The following is a 23,843-nucleotide window of genomic DNA, read 5'->3' as shown; positions in this document are numbered from 1 at the left end:
TCATCAAAGCTAAACAAGGTACATAAACATGTTATGTAAAAATTAATTGGCCAACCTTGATTTCAAATCCAAAAAAAAATAATGCAAAACACATTGTGCTTCCTTTTTCCCTTTTTTTTAATATTAAAAAATAATCCTATAATGAAATGTATGAATGTTATGCAATGCAAATTCTAGAAAAACAAAGAAAACAAAACTGCAAAAAACAATAGTCACAAAGAGTAGAGCAAAGAAGCATAAGGACCATGTCAGAAAGACTCAATTAGATCGAGCCTTTTGCATCCAAAATTTTTTAGATGCAACTTGAGCATTGGAGTTCTTATTCACATTAGAATTCTGAGCAACTCCAAGATTGTGATAAAGGTTTAGAGTCTTTACCAATTCACCAATAAATACCACAGGATCTTGTGCTTGAGGCACAAGTATTTTTGGTTTATTTGCTCGCTTAGCAACTTGCAACTTGAAACAGTTTTGACGAATGTGCCTAGACTTTCCACAAAAATGACAAACCCATGCAGGCTTATCATGCAACTTGCCCTTAGAAGGGTTAGGAGCCTTAGGTTTAGACTCTTGAAGATCAACCCTAATCTTCCTAGGAGGTATAACTTCTACAGATTTAGCAGCCTCACTCACAGAAGGTTTGACAACCTCACTCACAGGGGGTTCATAAGAAGGAATAAATTTTGTGGAATGAGGTTCAAGCACAGAGATGTTTTCTACAAAACCTAAACCAGTTTTGTCAAAGGGGGACTTTTGAACACTCAGCATGTGATCAAGTTTGGAACTTACAGATCTATTAGATTGTTCTCTAGCAACAGATAATTCAAGTTCCAAATTCTTAACTTTATCAAGCAAAAGCATGTTCTCAGTCTTCACATTATTCAACAATTCATTAGCATCAAACAGTTTCACAAACAAATTTTTCTTTTCAAGTTCAAGAAATTCAATTTTCTTTAAGCCTAAATCAACACTCATAGCATCCTTTGCAGCAACTTTGCAAAGTTTATTGTAAACTTCTTGTAAATCTGCATCCTTAGAAAGTTCCTCATCAGAAGGGTTCTCTTCAACAACAATACTTTCATCAACTACAGCAGTAGCAGTGAAAGTAATGAAGTTTCCATTCTCATCACTACCAGACTCATTGTCAGAAATTTCATCATCACTAAGGGTTACAGCCATAGCCTTACCCTTAGACCTCAAGAATGTTGAACATTCAAATTTCATATGACTATACCCTTAACACCCAAAACATTGTTGACCCATAGAATTATTAGAAGGTTGACCTACCATTTCTTTAGGTTTTTCAATGTTATTAACCTTAGTGGGATCATTTCTCCTAAAATTTCTAGGTTCAGCAGTGTTCTTACCTCTTGTCATTCTGTTATTGTTCCTAAGAAAATTTCTAAAGTTCTTGGCAAAGTAAGCAATCTCTGTAGCAGAGAGCTCATCATCAAATCCACTTACATCAACATCATCAACAAACTTAAGAGCCATTGATTTGGATTTGCTAGTTTTAGGTAGGTCCTACTCATAGGACTGAAAAGATCCTACAAGTTCATCAACAGGGATGGAGTCCACATCCTTGCTTTTAGTGATAGCAGTCACTTTGGGTTTAAAATCCTCAGTGAAAGATCTAAAAATCTTCCTAACAATTTTAGGTTGATCATAGATTTCACCCAAATTATATGCAGAATTAACAATATCATTAAGCTTAGCATAGAATTCATCAAAAGATTCATCATCAAACATCCTAATGCTTTCAAATCTAGTTATTAATTGCTGCAACTTATTGATTTTAACTACTTTTATGCCTTCATGCACAGTCTAGAGGATATTCCAAGCAGTATGAGCAACCTCAACATTAGAGATTCTCTTAAATTCCTCCATAGAAACAGTATTAAAGATAGCATTCATAACCTTGCTATTAAAATATGCTACTTCTTTCTGAGAAGTTTGCCATTCACTTACAGGAGTAGTGGGCTTCTCCTATCCATATTCAACAGAATTCCAAACTCTCTCATCAATAGATTTCAAGAAAGCTTTCATCCTTACTTTCCAATAAGCATAGTTATTCCCATCAAAGTGAGGAGGAATAACAAAAGAGTGTCCGTGTTCCATGACAAACGAGGTCAAGGATCAGCTCTTAGATCAAAAGATCTACAACAAGAGAGTTACCTACTCTGATACTATTTGTACGTTTTTAGATACCTTAAAACACAACCAGATTAACCTAGTTAATTAGCCAAGTGATTACTTAGTCAAATGATCAGATCTAGGTTAATACAAATATATCATATCAATGTAAAGTGTGAAAAATAAATAATACAAAGATATGATGACCCAGGAAAACCAAACTGGTAAAAAACTTGGAGAGGATTTAACTTAGCTATCCTCAAGGTAAACCGAATCCACTATGAAAGAATTGAAGTTTACACAATAGCGACTTAGACCACTAACATCCTATTACTACCTCGAGTGGGAAACTTACTACTACAACCACATGATAGCTTCAAGTCCACAAACTACTTCTTTCTTGAATTCTCAGCAAGCACAAGCACTCCCGCTTGTATATCCTTAAGCTCTTGATTCTGCAACTGAATGATCACCAAACTCTTGACATCAATCTTGAGATTGGAAACCTTAAGTATGTGTGAAGGCAAACACCTCTAAATCTCACAAAAGATTCACACACATAGCATAAAGAGCAACCTCTAAACGTGGCTAGGATTTTACCTTTTATACTTAAGACAAAACATAAAACCCTACACGTCAAACGAGCATGGGCTTAGTTGGAAAATTCTGCAAAAAAAACGATCTACATGACTTTCGATCGATCAAGCCTAAATTTCGATCGATCAAGCCAGGCAGATTTACACAGTAAATCCTGTAGTAACTCGATTCCAACTTTATATAAAAATACATACTTTAAACAAGTATAAACAAGACTAAAAATGTTTTGATCATAGTTTGCCAACATTACAAAATGAAGTTCCAATACATTAGTTCCTAATTCCTTAGAACCTAACACCATCTTCACTTAATTCTTTCCTATAAATACTTGGTTAACATCAACCTTCATCTTCATCTCCCTCTTGCTTATAATATTCTTTTTTATCTATTCTTTCTTTTATTGCTCTGTTCTCTAAGTCTTATTCATTCACTCTTTACAGTATTGGGGTATTTCATATTTGGGTTTTAGCCTAACTATGGCAAACATCAAATTTTGCTTGGTTTTCTTTGTTAGTATGTCTATGATGGTGTCAATGTCACTGGCAATGCCATCACTCAAAGTGGATTACTATTAATCAACTTGTCCTTCTGCAGAGACCATTGTGAAAACCACCGTGAACAAAGCTGTGTCAAGCAACCCTGGCCTAGCCGCTGGCCTCATCAGAATGCATTTTCATGACTGTTTTGTCAGGGTACGTTAGCTCTTTGTAAGAGCAACTAACGTGTTATATGTTCAACAGAATCTGTACCTAAATTTATAGCCCCTTCTCCTTTCCCTTTTTTTTTTTTTTTTTGGTTTTATTTCCTCCGCTAAAAGAATATACCTTTATATTGTACGTTACTTAATTACCAAACTGTAAGAGTTAAATAACATTTTCTATGTTATCTATGGCAGGGTTGTGATGCCTCTGTCCTACTTGACTTAACTCCCGGAAATCCAGCAGAGAAAGACAATACAGTCAACAATCCAAGTTTAAGAGGTTTTGAAGTGATATTTGATGCAAAGGCTGAACTTGAAGCTCAATGCCCACAAACAGCCTTTTGTGCAGACATTATTGCATTTGCTGCTCGTGACAGTACTTAAAAATTAAGTTGGAGGCATAAGTTACAAAGTTCCATCAGGACGTCAGGATGGCAGGGTATCACGTGAAGAAGAGCCTATTCAAAACCTTCCACCACCTAACTTCAATGCTCAGCAACTAGAAGAAAGATTTGCACAAAAAGGACTTAGTCTTAATGAAATGGTGACACTTTCTGGGGCACATTCCGTATGAAGGTGACATTGTTTTTCTTTCTCAAAGCGGTTATATACTTTCAATGAAACAAATCCACAAGACCCTTCAATAGATCCCGTATTTGCAAGAGACTTAAAGACCAAGTGTCCACAAAATACTGGCAATGATGAAGTGTGATTTGGAGGGTATGGGTTGGTTTCTTTCAGATCTTTTGCATGAGTCAGCCCATGCATGCTACCTAGTGGGTAAGGGACATTGGTAGCACCTTAGGCTCATGGAGGAAGTCTTATACCTAAAATTTTCACCCCAAAAGAACTATTATACTTTGGCTATCTGTAGCCCAAAGTTTCTGCCCTAACCCATTTTTACCTTTAAAACATAGTTGGCTCTCATTGGCCAACTCTAATTGCTAGTCCTCACTAGGTGAGTATTCTAATAATCTGAAATGGGTGACAAAAGGCAGCTAATTAGAGCAAACTCCTTTATTTCTAAAATTATGTAAAATTAAAGCAACCAACTCATTTCCTAAGTGTAAAGTTGTTATTTACAACTATTTGTTTTGTTGGCTTATATTTCATGTCAAATTTGATTGTAATTATATTCAATCTGTTGTACCCTATATTTATTGTGGGATTTCTTTGTAAGGGTTGTGTGATAGAGAGAGAGAGTGTGAAGACTCAAGCATTTGAAGATTGAAGACTTCTCGCGGGTATATCGCAACTTAGCTACCCGCGAAATGAATCATGTGCCCTGCACGTGCTGGAATACGAAGAGTCAGGCCAGATGAAGATAGCTGCATCTCGCGAGTATCTCGCAGGTAAGGCCTTCCCGCGAGACACCCGTGAGGTATTCTGTTCTGCCAGCCTGTCCAGTTTGATACACACTTTCTGTGCCTACACTATTTATACCCACATTACCCACAAATGTTAAGGAGAGCTTCTGAGAGAAAACCCTAGCCAAACACCTTGAGAGTTAGAGATTTTTATACCTACAATCTTCTACACATTTGTTTTGGAAATTTCCTCATCTCCTACCTCTCCATTTCCGTACCATTGAGAGGTTGATAGCCCAAACACTTACCACACCCTTTCAGAGTGTCAAGTGAAGTTTTGATGCTACTAAGAAGCATTGGAAGAAGCCAATGATGGCAGATGCAACATGAGCCTGTTGCGGGATCAGGAAAACTAAGACAAGACACTGTCCCGAGAAGCCTTGTTAGAGTAGGAGATTGGAGGGCTTAGGTACAGAGGGTAGATTAGGCTTGGAGGGTCTCTTGCTCACCCTTGTATCCCAACTGATTGTCTAGTGGATCGATTTCCGCTTGGAGGGTGGCGTAGAGGTTTTTCATCGAGTTGTTCAGTTTCCTCTTCGATAACACGTCTCGGTGTTATCTGTATTTGCATCTCTCTTCCCTACTCTTGTTTATTTCATTTTTACTGCTGTGTTGCTTTAAATATGGATTAGAGTAGTTGTCTTGCTTATACGCTTGTGTTCACACTATTCCGCACTTAGTATTAAGTTAGTGTAAAATCAACCAAGCAGTAATTTTAATTTGGGGGTCTTTAGTATTAAGTTAGTGTAAAATCAACCAAGCAGTAATTTTAATTTGGGGGTCTAAACCGCTCGTGTGTTTTCGACACATTTCCGAGCTTTTACTAAGCATAAAGCAAAATTCACCAAATCATGGAAATAGCACTTAGAAGGTCCAAAGCCTCTCTCTCTACCCAAAACCTAGTCATTAGCAACACTCCAAATTCAATATAAAACTCTCTCTTCAGCTCAAAAACCCACCAACCACGTTCTATCCACATAGCTGAAACTTTAGAGCAAAAGCTCATTCGACCAGTCAACATTCTCACAATTCTGAAGTTTAGGGGTGGAAATATGGGTACAAGGGAGTTTTTCCTCTCTTCCTCACAACCTCTTTCGATTTCCTCTTCTTATTGACTGTGGGTCGAAGTTTTAGACTTGTGTACTATTTCATCATTTTCTAGAATTTCTGTTATGACATTTCAATTTCTCTCTTATTAAAGCACTATTAGCCTTTGTTCATTAAACATTTGGAATTTTTGGCTTGACTCTCTACAAATAAACACTTCTAGAGAACCCAATGGGAGATTTGGGCCGTTCTTGCATTTTTTGGCCCTTGTCGCAAAACGTCCCTAACATTGGCCTTTGGGACCCAATACAATGCCATGTTGTTTTTTTATTTCCATTGAACATGCTCTACCAAATTATTTAATTCTAAAAAAAAATAAAGAGTATTATCCTTTTCAATAGTCCATTAATTCAGTTATTCAATGGATGATGGAGGATTTGAACCCTAATTCTTCTAATAAAGGTAAGTAAACAATTTTGAATATCAGTTTTCTTTTAGTTAGTCATTACCCCTTCTCCCACCAAAAAAAGACATTTACAACCACAAGATATCCATTATAGTGCATTTTCCCAGCTAATAATTTTGAACTTTATGTGAACAAATAGCCCAGGATTTTCTTATGATCCATTATACAACTGTCAAATGGAAAAAATATTACGATAAATCTTTAATTACTTACCAAAAAATTTCAAAAAAATTGTCATACCCACTCTCTCATCCATGTGTTTTAGTGGCCCTATATCAAGTGAATGGTTGTTCAGTGTGAGTTTGGAAAGCGCGTTTTGCGCGTTTCTCAGTGCAGCTGCGTTTTTTGTGTGGGTCTCGTGTACTGTATTTCTCAGTACGAATTTCAGCAAATTTCCTTTTAAAATTGGGTCCTATGGCACTATTCACATATTTAAAAATTATTTTGCTACAGTATTTTCAGTTTTCAATTTTCAGCAATAAGTGGTATCCAAACTGACCCTCAATGTGACGAAGTGTGTGAATTTTTTATCTAACGGAACTAAAAAAATTATGAAGAAATGTGTGAGAAATAGTGAGTGGTTGAACTAAACTACAAGTTATCTTTTCACAGCTAATCATTTTGTTTTAGTCAATGAAATAAAAGTTGGGAATACTAAGCTGAGAAAGGCATTCCAAAGGAGTCCAAATCTTCTATCCGAATCTTTCTGCTTCACTATATACTCCACAAATGAAAACATGCCACATGTCCATTTATTTAATTAAATACTAAATTTATGCCTTCTATTATTTCAATTTCCTAAATATGACGGGTTATTTATATATATATTTTAAGAAATTGAAATAATAGCATGCATAAATTTAGCATTTAATTAAATAGATGGACATGTGGCATGTTTTCATTTATGGAGTATATAGTGGAGCAGGAAGTGTGGGATAGAAGATCCAGACTCATTTCAAAGGATAGAGAATAGCCTTAGAATGATGTATAAATGATCATCTTAAATGAGTTCCAATTGATGATGAAATGCTAGCTACTTGGTTAATGGAAAACCTAGCTAATTATCATGCTTAATCATGGAAAGTTTTAGGTATTCCCTCCTCTAATATGTGAATGGCAAATTTAACTACAAATTTAATTAGTGTTAAATTACAGATTGTTCTAAAATATTAAATTATCAGGATACATATGGTAAATTTAATTATTTAACCACACAATTCTAACCTTCTCTCTCACGTGTGAACCAAAATTACCTTTTAATAGGTGAGACCCAACATGTGGAATTTTAAATGGGCGGTAGAGTAGAGAAGATAAGGATCGAACTTAGAATTTTATGCTCTGATACCAATATTAAATTAAGAGCACTCTAAATAAAATGTGAACTTTATTAATGAATCAAGAAAGAATAGAAAGCTTAATTAAGTTACACTAATGTTTTGATATATATATATATATATATATATATATATATTTATACAGTATTAAGTCACTTGTCCAAGTCGAGAGTTCAAGTCGCGACGTAACGGCCTGGCTAGCCTAGGACTTTTGCCCTGTAGTGTGACAGCTGGAGCGACCCTTCAGCTTCCCTGTGTGCATCTCCCGTGCCAGCATTTGGCAGCTTGCCATTCACGAGTTAGCCGCGAGTCCTAGCCGCGAAACTCTGCCTTCTTGCACAAACTTGAGTTTTTCTTCACATCTCCCACATACTACCCTTACAATGATCCCACCTAAATACAGGGTTACTAAGTGCTAAATTACAAGCAAATTGGCACGGAATAAAGCCAACAAGATGGTTGATAAATTTCAACCTTACAATCTCCCCCTTTGGCTATTTCGTGACAAAACCATAAAACAAACTCTAGACTTAACACGTGAGTTGGGAACAGTTGGAAAACTCACTCACACCTAACTCTAGAATCTGTGAAGCTTTAGAACCATAAGAACAAGTAACTCGTAAAACACAATAACACAATAAGTTCATTGTATGCAGAAAACTTGTAATGCAAATTAAACAAGCATAATGCGATCAAGCACAATGGAGTAAAGCAATAAACCATGGCATGGAACTGTCGCTACAGATCAAGTTCAATTGGGTATTAGGGTAAGGGTTCAACTGTAGGTTGGTAAGGTACTTGGGATTCCTTTACTTGTAACCGCTTGATTTGATAATAGTGGAGTTTCGGGAGTGGTGACTTGAAAATCACCCAGTGGGGTTTTTGTCGTGAGGTTTTTCCCCATTCGTAAACAAATCACCGTGTCATTTAATTTTCGCTGCATATTTAGTTTTTGGTGATTTGTTTGTGCTTCCACNATATATATTTATACAGTATTAAGTCACTCCACAAGTGTTAAATGCTTGTGAGGTGTGGGGGGCAAAGGTCAGGGTTCAAGTCTCTAGAAAAAGCTTCACATACATATACACTTAAATTAAGTTAGTTAGAATTTCTATGTTGTAAAAAAAAAAAAAAAAAAAAAAAAAAGCATATCACTGTATTTTAAGAATATTAAATAACTACTTAGTTTGGTCACTTGTTTTCTCAATATATTTGTATAGTGCATGCAGGAAGTGGGAAAAATAAATTTTAATAAAAAATAAAATGGAATAGAAATAGATAGATTAAAAAAAAAATTTCAAGTTTCCTAGTCTTATTTGAAATCTATTAAATAAAATGAAAAATAAAATAGTTTTACTATTAATTTCTTACATTTGTGTTATTTCCTTTTTAAATAGGGAGCAGCTATGAATCTTCTAACAAGATATCCAGTGTTCAAGTTTTTCTTTACCAACTATTGAATATTAAATAAATAAAAAAGAGTGACGAAAAATTCATTTCTCTTAATTATTAGGAAAATGATCTTCCTTATAACTTGTTCCATTCCTCTCTCTTGAAAAACTCTAAACAGAAGATAATGGTGGGATCCACTATTCCTGTCAGCTTCTTTTCCTCCATTTCCTTGTCCTAATCAAAGTTGTTAAAATATTATGAAAAGCTAGAACCCCTAAACAATAAGTGAAGAATACTGAAAATTAAGCTTACTGACCTAGTATGCATAACATGCATGTATATATGTGGGTATATACGTACGTTAATTTACCTTCTTACCCTCTCCATTGCTAAGTTGGCATCCATGAAAGTCAAAGAAAATACATCACCACCCACTCAAAAGCTAATAGGCTAATAGGATGGAAGATCTTGTAAATTAAGCAACTGTACGTTGGAGTGTGCCAAAGAGGACTGTTTCCTCTTTGTTACCATGGAAACTCTCAAACTTAGAAAGCTTCAAGCACTTCTTCCATGCAGCTATACACGCTTTGGTTTACAAAGTAAAACTGACAAACCCATCTTCGCTTAATTCTTTCCTATAAATACTCGGTTAACATCCACCTTTATCTTCATCTCCTTCTTGCTTATAATATTCTTCTTTATCTGTTCTTTCTTTGTTCTTTTCTTTAAGTCTTATTCGTTCACTCTTTACAGTATTGGGTTTTTCATATTTCGGTTGTAGCTTAACTATGGCAACCATCAAATTTTGCTTGGTTTTCTTTGTTACTATGTCTATGATGGTGTCAATGTCACTGGCAATGCCATCACTCAAAGTGGATTACTATCAATCAACTCGTCCTTCTGCAGAGTCCATTGTGAGAAACACTGTGAAAAAAGCGGTGTCAAGCAACCCTGGCCTAGCAGTTGGCCTCATCAGAATGCATTTTCATGACTGTTTTGTCAGGGTATGTTAGCTCTTTGTAACACCAACTAACTTGTTATATCTTCAACAGAATCTGTACCTAAATTTATAGCCCCTTCTCCTTTTCCCTTTTTTTTCCTCCGCTAAAAGAATATACTTATACTATACGTTTCTTAATTACTAAACTGTAGAGTTAAATAACATTTTCTATGTTATTTACACCAGGTAGAGGTGTGCATCCAACCCGTCAACCCACCAAAACTGACCCAACCCAATCCAACCCACCAGGTTGGGTCGGTTTTTAAGACCTGGTAGGTTGGGTTGGTTACAAAAAAAATTTTGATAGCGGGTCAGATTAGGTTTGGGTCATAAAATTCCAAATTCGCCAAACCTAACCCGACTCACCCATATATTTAATATATATATATATATATATATATATATATATAAAAATATTATATAATTATTAAATTTTTTAAAATAACTAGCTCTTCCTATCCTATATAAAAGCCAATTAGTTCACACAAACCCTAGTAAATTACTATTGTTGTTTAGTCATTAGTTATTTGCTTTTAAGGAATTACATTGATACTAATCTTTGTTTTTTTTTAATATATTTAAATTTATATTTTTTCTATTCAATTTAATAATAATAATAATAAAAATTTGTCCAACCCATGGGTTTAACCCAACCCATATGAGTTGGGTTGGGTTGGACTTATGTGATGGGTTGGGTTAAATTTTTTTTGACCCACCATGGTGGGTTGGGTCAAAAAATCCCCTTAACTCGACCCAACCCGACTCATGCACACCCCTAATGCTAGGGTTGTGATTCATCTATCCTACTTGACTCAATACCTGGAAATCCAGTGGAGAAAGACAGTCTAGTCAACAATCCAAGTTTAAGAGGTTTTGAAGTGATATTTGATGCAAAGGCTAAACTTGAAGCTCAATGCCCACAAATAGTCTCTTGTGCAGACATTATAGCATTTGCTACTTGTGACAGTACTTACAAAGTTGGAGGCATAAGGTATGCTTGGCTAACTATACATCCCTTCTGTCACATGGCCCATTATGCTACATTTAACAAGAAAATATAGCAACAAAAACACAAGTTACAAACCGAGCTAGCTTAGTGTGTGTGTAAGAGAAACAGAGAGAGGGGTTCAATTATTGTCTCATACTAGAAAAATTATATCTTGTTTCGGGTATATATGCCATTTCCCTCGTAGCAAATGAGTGCTACAAATGCAATGAGAGAGATGGCATATACACCCAAAACAGGCTAGGGTATACCATCTTTTCAAACTCCCTTTACACGTTATTTATACATATGATGTGGCATCATGTCTTAAATACAGACATTTTTTAAAAATGTAGACACTTGGTGTGAAAGTGTGAACATTATATGCATTCACCGAGTATGTGAAACATTAGATTTTCCAACAAAAAAAAAAATTAGAGATTAGCAAAGAACACCACCTTAAAGCTACCAAGAGGTTTCTAAGGCCAGTGAGTGAGAATTCCTGGTTTAGAAGCCATACTTTCTTTACTGATACTTCCTTTCAGCTGGCTGCATGTGCAACAGTGCAATCAACACTACTAAGCGTCCTAATGATGGACTCAGCCAGTGCACAGTTACTAGTCTAGTCGGTACGGATATCTGTCTCTTTTTTAATCGAACATTAATACTTATCACAGAGCAACTCCCGCATATATATACAGTTGCCACTGCTTTTGGTGGTCCTCACCCGGATCCGGATCCTCTCCATTTCCCTTTGAAATGGAGAGGGTCCAATACACGAACAAGATTTCTTTAAAAATTATCAAGGGCCCAATACCTGCCACATCATTTAAAATGTTAAAAACACACTTAACTGGGGTTCAACTTCTTTAACTCAACTGGACAAAGACAATCCACAGTCTCTCTCACCAAACCCATCTGAATATTTCAAACTCTTTTTCTCAGATCAACAAAAAATGTTTGCTTCCCATACGTTTTGATTTTTTTCATTTATTGTGAAGCAAATGGAACCTGCAATTGCATGATAAATTGATTAATTAAAAACTTGGCTAATTAATTAATTAGTTTTATCACAAGGGGTCATTCAGTTTGTGACCTATCAGTTGAGCTCCTTAAGCCTTTGACAAAACCGTGTGCTGGAATTCAAAGTTTTGTTTTTTTCATAAGAAATCTTTTATTGTTTAGTGACCAAATTGTTTGGTTTTGCGCGTTACCGTCTACATTTACGTCATTCTCAGCCGTGAAGTATGGCAATTTTTATTGAAAGAACAAGGAAATTACTAGTAGATAGTGATTTTTTAAATCTCAATTCTTTGAGCCTCCCTAGAAACTGTGAATATTCTAAAATTACTATTAAATATTTATAAATTTAGGTGTCTAAAATATGATTTGTGTTATTTAATCAATATAATAAATTATTGTTTTGTGAATTGGTGACACGTTAATATGTTATAAGTAATCAAATTTGTAATATTTTCCTATTATCTGTAATTTTTTAATAATGTTAATTAAGTTTATTTCTTGTCACATTAGTTTGTGATACCATGCCAGTTTGTAAAATTTTATGCTATCTTTAACGATTTTTAGTTATAAAGTGTTAGTACATTTATGATTACAAATTTTCTTTTAATTAATTATTGCAATGTTTATTAGATAGAATTCTATTTTATCCATTTACTGTTCTAGCTCAATATAAAGATATTTTCTTCAAATTCAGTTATTTTCATGCATGCATAGCTTAGGAACCAATAAACATGAAAATTGTTAATGAAGTCACTCTATGTATTGCTTACTCTATATATATATATATATATATTGGTTATTGGTTACCCATATATGATTAGTTATTCTATTCTACCTTTTTGTATTTTTTAACATTTAATTGTTATTTGCATATAATCACGAACTCAATGTATTAAATTTGCCTCTAATTAGTATATAAAATTCTTGTTTAAGTCATGTATCGCATGGGCATAATAATAATATATATTTTATATTAAATAAATATGATTAAAATGTATAAAAGCAAAAGGAAAAACATAAATAATTAAATAAATAAAAACCCGAAATTGCACCAACCAAATCACATAATGGGTCTAAAAGTATAGATTTGCTTGCTGTACGGAGAAAGAGAAAGAGAACAGAGATCGACTGAACTAAATACAGACCAGCAAAAAACAATTCCCTTCACTCCATCGTTTGTGAACAAATCCTTGGAAGTTGAGAGTTCAGTACCACCAATATCTACATTCTTTAAATGCTTTACATATTTAAGCATGCCCAAGTTGAAGACAAATTAGCTATGTAGTAGGGGAATTGTACATATCATTAATTACTCTTGAATTATGAGCGTAAGCTATTTTGTCCTTCTCCAATTTGTTAAGAAAATTATTGGACTAGCTTTGGTTCTAATGTAGCAGAAAATTGCATAATTTGGGCCTACAAATGAATATGAATTGGATGCCTCATCTGCTTGATCACTTCAGAAGTTTAAGATGTTTAATTTTCTCCATTCAACTTCACTGCTGACTCTTTTGTTTTTTTACTTTTTATAATAATTATCTTCAAATCTAACGCATGGTATCTTTTCTTTTCATTCACAATTCCTTAACGTGATATCTTATAATTGGAACTATTTTTGGCTTTAACATGAGAAAATTTTAAAGATTCAAATAGCAAATAAATTGCCAAATCATTTTTCTCAAACTTTGTATATTATGTTTAGAATACTTCACTTTCATATTAATCTGATAAGATTTTTTTAATGTTCCTGCTGCCTGTCTAATGTCTTATGTCTTTATATTAACTAATGATTAGCATTTCTATTTGGCTTTATTTGACCATTAGTTTGATAGTTGCATCCAATAGCGAGCTTATGCATGGAGTTTCTAACGAGAGAGTGGGACTCTGCACCTTAAAGATTGCTTTTTTGGAACAGGAACAACAAAACACTTTCTATATTGCTGCTTTTTAAGGATTGTGATGTACCAATAAATTCTTTTTCTACTAGAGTCTTAATTGTCTTTCATGATTTGGGTGATTAGGTGCTGACATTGTTCTTTATCAATAAAGGTAAACATCGCATCCCTTCCTACGCATGTAAGACAATATTTTTGTGGTTGATCCAAGTATATGAGAAGATAACATCATGAAACTCACTGATCAAAATGTTCCACCTATATCATACATTTTTTTTAAAAAATTCACCATCTCCAACATGCAATTTCTGGGGTTTGTAACATCCTTTGAAAGTCTCTTTGTCACGTTCTAGAGTTGGTCATGATAAATCCTATTAGCCATTACTTTTAGTTGTAGAGAAATTATGATTTATCGACATTGAAATCATTTGACTAGGGCAAATAAAGTTCGAGCTAACAATGGTTTTTTCTTTTCATGTCTCCCTCATTAGGTGCATCTACTAGGCCTATTTAGTTGCCCATGAATTGGATTCATTCATTATTTGTATAATACTACATTCACAAATCCGACATCTTGGATGATGCTTTAGAATTTGAAGTTGTCATTGCAGTGGATAGAATGACTCATTTGTGGAAAATTTATGAAATGTCGCCCCTTCAATTTTTTCATTGAAGTTTCCTAAGCCTTTTGTTGTAAAATTAGTAGCACATTTAGCATTTTCTTTATTTTTGTACGCTTTTGTGCTTTGATTAGAAAGTTGTGCTAATAAAGTTCCTTATCAATTTATATTGTACTTGGTCTATGCTTGTTTTTTAATATATTTTGCTAATAAATTTTTAAATTTTTTTCACATCGTTTGTAGTCATATTTGATTTTCTTTAGTTATGAAGAGTGTTTGAATTAAAAGATTCTAGCATGTGTTGGATAGAGCTAGGAATCCTAGAAGCTAAAAGAGTCAAGCAAGGAAGCCTACTTGTTCCGCGGGTTCCTTTAGGAGACTTATTTGGTTATGCCATTTTGGGCTTTGCTCTAACCGAAGCTATTGCATCGTTTGCCTCAATGATGGCCTTTTTGATTTCATCCGTATTCTGATCGAAGAAAGAAGGTTGAACTTTCGTAAAGCAAGCACCTCTTTCACATAAGAAAATGGAGGCGGGCTTGGGTACGGTCTAACTAAACGATTCCACATGAAAGAGGACCGGACAATTGCCCTCTTGAGTAATGGGAAGCGGGCTAGTCCCGAAAATGCTCGTTCCTTTGTCGTTGGGGCTTACAATTCACCTTGTGACTCATTCCTTTTTGGTCTAGTATGACGGCAGCTCCACAATGATGACAGAGATGCTGCTTCTTTTGTTTAGGCTTTTGAGAGTTAGCCTTCTTAGTCCTAGGGTTTTTAGCATCTTTCTTATCTTGCTTAGGGGGGCTCCTAAGATAGATTTAGTCTTATCTAAGTTCTCACTCGCTAATTCAGTTTTAACATCATATTCTCAATTTCAATGTTATTAGAAGGAGGAACAAAAACAGTATTACTAGTAGAAGCAGTATTAGAGAAAGAAAGACCATACCCAAACCAGTTCGATCCGAAACAGATTTCTGATTGCTAACTTTGACCATTTTACATACATTGTACTTATTTTCTATATATGTGGATGTATGTTTCTTTCACCTCTCTCTTCATGTGTTGTTTCTTTTCTATCTTTATACACATGTTCTTTATACTTGTATGCAATCTATTTATTTATGTTTCACACAAGATGCCTTGATGAGTTTTATTTAAAGTGTTTCAGAAATACAGGTTGTCAAAGTCTACTTGCCATAAACTCTCTTCTTGCAAAATTTTTCAAGAGTTTGTGTTAGGATAGATTTTATTGTATTCAAACAAGTGAATATGAGTTGAGTGATTTATGAGTTCTCTCATATGCTCATTTGTTTGTTGTGGTTTTGTCACGGATTGCCAAAGGGGGAGATTGTTAGGACATATATGTTTTCACTTGTTAAGAACATATGTCACTTATTTATGTAAATTGGCTAATCCTTTGACAAAACGCACTCTACATGTAATTGGGTAGTTCTAGGTGTTTTTAATATTTCAAGAAACAAGGTTTCAAGGTCAAGTGTTGAAGTCATCAAGTCTGTCCAAGAAAAAGCAAGCTGAAGTGCAAAGTTTTTAAAACTCGACACCTTCTTGACAACTACCTCGACACCTGCTATCTGTTGAGATTTAAAATTTCAGACTTCCAATCTGATTTTCTTGGGATCCATGAATATGTTTTTGGGCTTTCTTTTATTCTAACCCTAAACCTATAAAATGATTGTTTTAAAAGCCGTCAAGTGTGACACAAGTTGCAATATCATTGAGCAATCTCTGTTCAAGCAAATTGTGATCAAAAGACGAAGTTTTTGACCTAGTTCATCTTCCTTCAAGAAGTTGCTGTGTATTTGCACCGTAGGGTTTTGTAACCAAGCATCTTCCTGCTATTCATCATAAAGGATGAACTGAAGAACTTTGCAGCCAACCTTTCTTCCTTAGTTGGTGTTTTGAAGTCGCATACTGGGATCCGCGCATTGGTTAGTCACATGCTTGGGAGCCGTGCATCAAAGGTGGGAATTGTCGCTACAGATCAAGTCCAATTGGGTATTGGGGTAAAGGTTCAACTGTAGGTTGGTAAGGTACTTGGGATTCCTTTACTTATAACCACTTGATTTGATAATAGTGGAGTTTCAGGAGTGGTGACCTGAAAATCACCCGGTGGGGTTTTTGCCGCGAGGTTTTTCCCTATTCGTAAACAAATCACCATGTTATTTAATTTCCGCTGCATATTTAGTTTTTTGGTGATTTGTTTGTGCTTTCATGCAATTGCATGATAAATTGATTAATTAAAAACTTGGCTAATTAATTAATTGGTTTTATCACAAGGGGTCATTCAGTTTGGAATTATAAGAGTAGTCATCTTAGGGGGAGAGTTAGTATAGGACATTTTTTATAAGGGGAGTGTTGACTTTTCTGAGGGATGTAGTGAGGCTTTATATGTATCTTTTCTTTTCTTACATTTTAGATACATTGATCATGTATATGAGGTCCTTTGACCATTTTATATACACTGTACTTATTTTCTATATATGTGGATGTATGTTTCTTTCACCTCTCTCTTCATGTGTTGTTTCTTTTCTATCTTTATACACATGTTCTTTATACTTGTATGCAATCTATTTATTTCTGTTTCACACGAGATGCCTTGATGAGTTTTGTTTAAAGTGTTTCAGAAATACAAGTTGTCAAAGTCTACTTGCCATAAACTCTCTTCTTGCAAAGTTTTTCAAGAGTTTGTGTTAGAATAGATTTTATTGTATTCAAACAAGTGAATATGAGTTGAGTGATTTATGACTTCTCTCATATGCTCATTTGTTTGTTGTGGTTTTGTCATGGATTGCCAAAGGGGGAAATTGTTAGGACATATATGTTTTCACTTGTTAAGAACATATGTCACTTATTTATATAAATTGGTCAATCCTTTGACAAAACGTACTCTACTTGTAATTGGTTAGTTCTAGGTGTTTTTAATACTTCAAGAAACAAGGTTTCAAGATCAAGTGTTGAAGTCATCAAGTCTGTCCAAGAAAAAGCAAGCTGAAGTGCAAAGTTTTTAAAGTTCGACACCTTCTCGACAGCTACCTCGACACTTGCTATCTGTCGAGATTTAAAATTTCAGATTTCCAATCTGATTTTCTTGGGATCCGTGAATATGTTTTTGGGCCTTCTTTTATTCTAACCCTAAACATATAAAATGATTGTTTTAAGAGCCGTCAAGTGTGACACAAGTTGCAACATCATTGAGCAATCTCTATTCAAGCAAATTGTGATCAAAAAACGAAGTTCTTGACCTAGTTCATCTTCCTTCAAGAAGTTGCTGTGTATTTGCACCGTAGGGTTTTGTAATCAAGCATCTTCCTGCTATTCATCGTAAATGATGAACTGAAGAACTTTGCAGCCAACCTTTCTTCCTTAGTTGGTGTTCTAAAGTCGCGTACTGGGATCCGCGCATTAGTTAGTCACGTACTTGAGAGCCGTGCATCAAAGGTGGGAACTGTCGCTACAGATCAAGTCCAATTGGGTATTGGGGTAAAGGTTCAACTGTAGGTTGGTAAGGTACTTGGGATTCCTTTACTTGTAACCGCTTGATTTGATAATAGTGGAGTTTCGGGAGTGGTGATCTGAAAATCATCTTGTGGGGTTTTTGCCGCGAGGTTTTTCCCCATTCGTAAACAAATCACCGTGTTATTTAATTTCCGCTGCATATTTAGTTTTTTGGTGATTTGTTTGTGCTTCCATGCAATTGCATGATAAATTGATTAATTAAAAACTTTGCTAATTAATTAATTGGTTTTATCAGAATGAGTCATTCAGTTTGTGGCCTATCACAAGTCTCTAGAAGGAAACTTCACATACATATACACTTAGATTAAGTTAGTATAAAATTTCTATGTTGTAAAAAAAAAAATACATATACACTTAGATTAAGTTAGTATAAAATTTCTATGTTGTAAAAAAAAAAAACATATCACTGTATTTTAAGAATATTAAATAACTACTTGGTTGGTCACTTGTTTTCTCAATATATTTGTATAGTGCATGCAGGAAGTGGGAAAAACAAATTTTAATAAATATAAAATGGAATAGAAATAGATAGATTAAAAAAAAAATTCTAGTTTCCTAGTTTATTTGAAATCTATTAAATAAAATGAAAAATAAAATAGTTTTACTATTAATTTCTTACATTTTATTTATTTCCTTTTTAAATAGGGATGTCATCTATGAATCTTCTAACAAGATATCCAGTGTTCAAGTTTTTCTTTACCAACTATTGAATTATTAAATAAATAAAAAAGGGTGACGAAAAATTCATTTCTCTTAATTATTGAGGAAAATGATCTTCCTTATAACTTGTTCCATTCCTCTCTCTTGAAAAACTCTCAAACAGAAGATAATGGTGGGATCCACTGTTCCTGTCAGTTCTTTTCCTCCATTTCCTTGTCCTAATCAAAGTTGTTAAAATATTATGAAAAGCTAGAACCCCTAAACAATAAGTGAAAGATACTGAAAATTAAGCTTACTGACCTATTATGCATAACATGCATGTATATATGTGGGGTATATACGTACGTTAATTTACCTTCTTACCCTCTCCATTGCTAAGTTGACATCCATGAAAGTCAAAGAAAATACATCACCACCCACTGAAAAGCTAATAGGCTAATAGGATGGAAGATCTTGTAAATTAAGCAACTGTACGTTGGAGTGTGCCAAAGAGGACTGTTTGCTCCTTGTTACCATGGAAACTCTCAAACTTAGAAAGCTTCAAGCACTTCTTCCATGCAGCTATACAAGCTTTGGTTTACAAAGTAAAACTGACAAACCCATCTTCGCTTAATTCTTTCCTATAAATACTCGGTTAACATCAACCTTTATCTTCATCTCCTTCTTGCTTATAATATTATTCTTTATCTGTTCTTTCTTTGCTCTTTTCTGAGTCTTTATCTGTTCTTTCTTTGCTCTTTTCTCTGAGTCTTAGTCATTTACTCTTTACAGTATTGGGGTTTTTCATATTTGGGTTGTAGCTTAACTATGGCAACCATCAAATTTTGCTTGGTTTTCTTTGTTACTATGTCTATGATGGTGTCAATGTCACTGGCAATGCCATCACTCAAAGTGGATTATTATCAATCAACTTGTCCTTCTGCAGAGTCCATTGTGAGAAACACTGTGAACAAAGCGGTGTCAAGCAACCCTGGCCTAGCAGTTGGCCTCATCAGAATACATTTTCATGACTGTTTTGTCAGGGTATGTTAGCTCTTTGTAACACCAACTAACTTGTTATATCTTCAACAGAATCTGTACCTAAATTTATAGCCCCTTCTCCTTTTCCCTTTTTTTTCCTCCGCTAAAAGAATATACTTATACTATACGTTTCTTAATTACTAAACTGTAGAGTTAAATAACGTTTTCTATGTTATCTACACCAGGTAGAAGTGTGCAGTCAATCCATCAACCCACCAAAACTGACCTGACCCAATCCAACTTGCCAGGTTGGGTCGTTTTTAGGACTTGGTGGATTGGGTTGGGTTACAAAAAAAATTTTTGATAGCTGGTCAGATTAGGTCTGGTCATAAAATTCCAAATTCGCCAAACCTAACCCGACTCACCCATACATTTAATATATATATATATATATAATATTATATAATTAATAAATTTTTTAAAATAACTAGCTCTTCCTATCATATATAAAAGCCAATTAGTTCACATAAATCCTAGTAAATTACTATTGTTGTTTAGTCATTAGTATTGTTTGCTTTTAAGGAATTACATTGATACTAATCTTTGGATTTTTTTAATATATTTAAATTTATATTTTTTTCTATCCAATTTAATAATAATAAAAATTTGTCCAACCCATGGGTTTAACCCGACCCGTATGAGTTGAGTTGGACTTATGTGATAGGTTGGGTTGGGTTGGGTTGTGTTGAATTTTTTTTGACCCACCATGGTGGGTTGGGTCAAAAAATCCCTTTAACTCGACCCAACCCGACCCATGCACACCCCTAACGCTAGGGTTGTGATTCCTCTGTCCTACTTGACTCAATCCCTGGAAATCCAATGGAGAAAGACAGTCTAGTCAACAATCCAAGTTTAAGAGGTTTTGAAGTGATATTTGATGCAGAGGCTAAACTTAAAGCTCAATGCCCACAAACAGTCTCTTGTGCAGACATTATAGCATTTGCTATTCGTGACAGTACTTACAAAGTTGGAGGCATAAGGTACACTTGGCTAACTATACATCCCTTCTGTCACATGGTCTATTATGCTACATTTAACAAGAAAATATAGCAACAAAAACACAAGTTACAAACCGAGCTAGCTAGTGTGTGTGTAAGAGAAACAGAGAGAGGGGTTCAATTATTGTCTCATACTAGAAAAATTATATCTTGTTTTGGGTATATATGTCATTTCCCTCGTAGCAAATGAGTGCTACAAATGCAATGAGAGAGATGGCATATACACCCAAAACAGGCCAAGGTATACCATCTTTTCAAACTCCCTTTACACGTTATTTATACATATGATGTGGCATCATGTCTTAAATGCAGACATTTTTTAAAAATGTAGACACTTGGTGTGAAAGTGTGAACACTATATGCATTCACCGAGTATGTGAAACATTAGATTTTCCAAGCAAAAAAAAAGTTAGAGATTAGCAAAGAACACCACCTTAAAGCTACCAAGAGGTTTCCAAGGCCAATCAATGAGAATTCCTGGTTTAGAAGCCATACTTTCTTTACTGATACTTCCTTTTAGCTGGCTGCATGCGCAACAGTGCAATCAACACTACTAAGCTTCCTGATGATGGACTCAACCAGTGCACAGTTACTAGTCTAGTCGGTACGAATATTTGTCTCTTTTTTGATCGGACATTAATACTTATCATAGAGCAACTCCTGCATATATATACAGTTGCCACTGCTTTTGGTGGTCCTCACCCAGATTCGGATCCTCTCCATTTCCATTTGAAATGGAGAGGGTCCAGTACACAGACAAGATTTCTTTAAAAATTATCAAGGGCCAAATACCTGCCACGTCATTTAAAATGTTAAAACACACTTAGCTGGGGTTCAACTTCTTTAACTCAACCAGACAAAGACAAAACACAGTCTCTCTCACCAAACCCATCTAAATATTTCAAACTCTTTTTCTCAGATCAACAAAAAAAATGTTTGCTTCCCATACGTTTTGATTTTTTTCATTTATTGTGAAGCAAATGGACCTTCTCCCTCTCTCTCAAATCGGCTTGGTTTTGTTCCGTGCTCTCTTTCTCCCTCTCTATCAGATCAGTGGCTTGGTTTTGTTCCATGCCTAGAATTTTCCCTCCTTAGAAACAAAAACCCAACACAAGAACTCAATAACCCATAACAAATAGATAAACCCAAACCCCAAAACAACCCATTTATCCTCTAAGAAACCTTTCAACAAACAACTTCTCTACATACATTCAATAATAATCATCAACATATAATTGAAGAAAAGTCACAAAAACATAAAGAAAAACCCAAATTTTGACAAATCCAAATCTAAAACAGACTGAGTATCAACGGTCTTACCAGTTGTTTGGGTGCTTCGGCGCCGCGGCCACAGCCACTGCCACATCAATGTACCCAGTAATGGTCGCCATATGTATAAAAAGAGAGAAAAGAGAGAGAAGATCAGTAGTGTCAAAAATGAATGGTGGATTCCCCAAATAACAGATTTGAACACATCTGCCAGCGTGAATACTCTAGAATCAACGACAAGCCATCACTCATCTTTCAGCACTATTCTCTGGGTTTCAAAACGCAGTTAGAGAAAGGGAGAAAGAGCCGATCTGATAGAGAAGGAGCTAGAGAGCACGAAACAAAACCAAGCCGATCTGAGAGAGAGGGAGAAGGTCCATTTGCTTCACAAAAAATGAAAAAAATAAAACGTATGGGAAGCAAACATTTTATGTTGATCTGAGAAAGAGAGTTTGAAATATTCAGATGGGTTTGGTGAGAGAGACTGTGGTTTGTCTTTGTCCGGTTGAGTTAAAGAAATTGAACCCCAGTTAAGTGTGTTTTAACATTTTAAATGACGTGGCAGGTATTTGGCCCTTGATAATTTTAAAAAAAATCTTGTCTGTGTACTGGATCCTCTCCATTTCAAAGGGAAATGGAGAGGATCCAGATCCGTCCTCACCCCTCATGTTATCCTTTGGTTTGTACGTTGGAGTTATAAAGACATTAGTTGATTGGTTTGTGACGTGTGTAGCGTCACAGTTTGATATTGTAGAGATTGAGACAGATGATGGGAAGCAATAAGGGAGGGAAAAAAAAATAAGAAGAGTTACGTGGTTCAGGCACCAAACGTCCTATGTTAGCTTAAGGTATTGTGGGACTTGTTCTTATATTTTGAAGAAGAGCCTATTCAAAACCTTCCACCACCTACCTTCAATTCTCAGCAACTAGACTGTGTCACTTGATGTACTTACACCATATAGGCTTGATAATAAGTACTATATAAATTTGAAGAACCACCATGGCTTATTGACCTCTGATCAATCTCTTTTGAGCAGCCCATCAACGGTAGGAATTGTCAGGAATAATGCAAGGAAAACTGAAACATGGGCTTATAAGTTTGCTGCAGCTATAGTGAAAATGGGTTAGGTTGATGTGCTTACAGGAAGCCACGGTGAGATCAGGAAAAGTTGTAGGTTTGTCAACTAGATATTATAAGTTTGTTGCTATGAGTCATGTGAAAATTTAAATTATTTTGTATTATTTACTATTGATTCAAGTGTAAATTAATTCTTTTGTAAGTTTTTTGAACAAATTTTGTTGAGAATTTAATGGGATAAACTCGTATTTGTTGGATGTTACAAAATCTACATAGCATTCGTGCGTGGAACTTAAAAATTATGTTCATTACTCTATTTATAACCTTGTTTTTTAATAAAGTGGAACTTAAAAATTATGTTCATTACTTTATTTATAACCTTGTTTTTTAATTTTATTATTATCTTTTGAAAAAAATCATTAAAAAAAATGTTTGCAGTAGTGATTGCAACACAAAAAATAAATAAATAAATTGAAGGAGCTATTATCTAATTAGCTTACCTGCACTTATAAATTTTGATTTTCATTCAACCAAATTCAATGTATAACTCTCTACCTTTTTTTTATATAATAAATGAGGGAAACAAACTTAAGTTCTCCCATTTGGGAGAATCAAACAATACAATTTAGTTATAAAGCTCTTAATAGTTGTCCCTTTAACTTTGGTACTTACATGAAGTGTGCTATTTCATTCAATAAAGACAAAAAGTGGCAAAATTAACT

The 23,843-nt window shown here is 34.7% G+C and overlaps 1 pseudogene; it reads left to right on the top strand.

Annotated features, from left to right (window-relative positions):
* The first annotated feature begins 3,206 nt into the window (after nt 1-3,206).
* LOC112024644 (peroxidase 5-like) lies at nt 3,207-23,231 on the top strand (annotated as a pseudogene).
* The last annotated feature ends 612 nt before the right edge of the window (nt 23,232-23,843 follow it).

Source organism: Quercus suber, unplaced genomic scaffold, assembly GCF_002906115.3.
Source record: "Quercus suber isolate HL8 unplaced genomic scaffold, Cork oak 2.0 scaffold_921, whole genome shotgun sequence".
Lineage (NCBI taxonomy): Eukaryota > Viridiplantae > Streptophyta > Magnoliopsida > Fagales > Fagaceae > Quercus > Quercus suber.
Note: the sequence above shows the minus strand (reverse complement) of the source record. Positions and strands in the feature narration are given on the sequence as shown.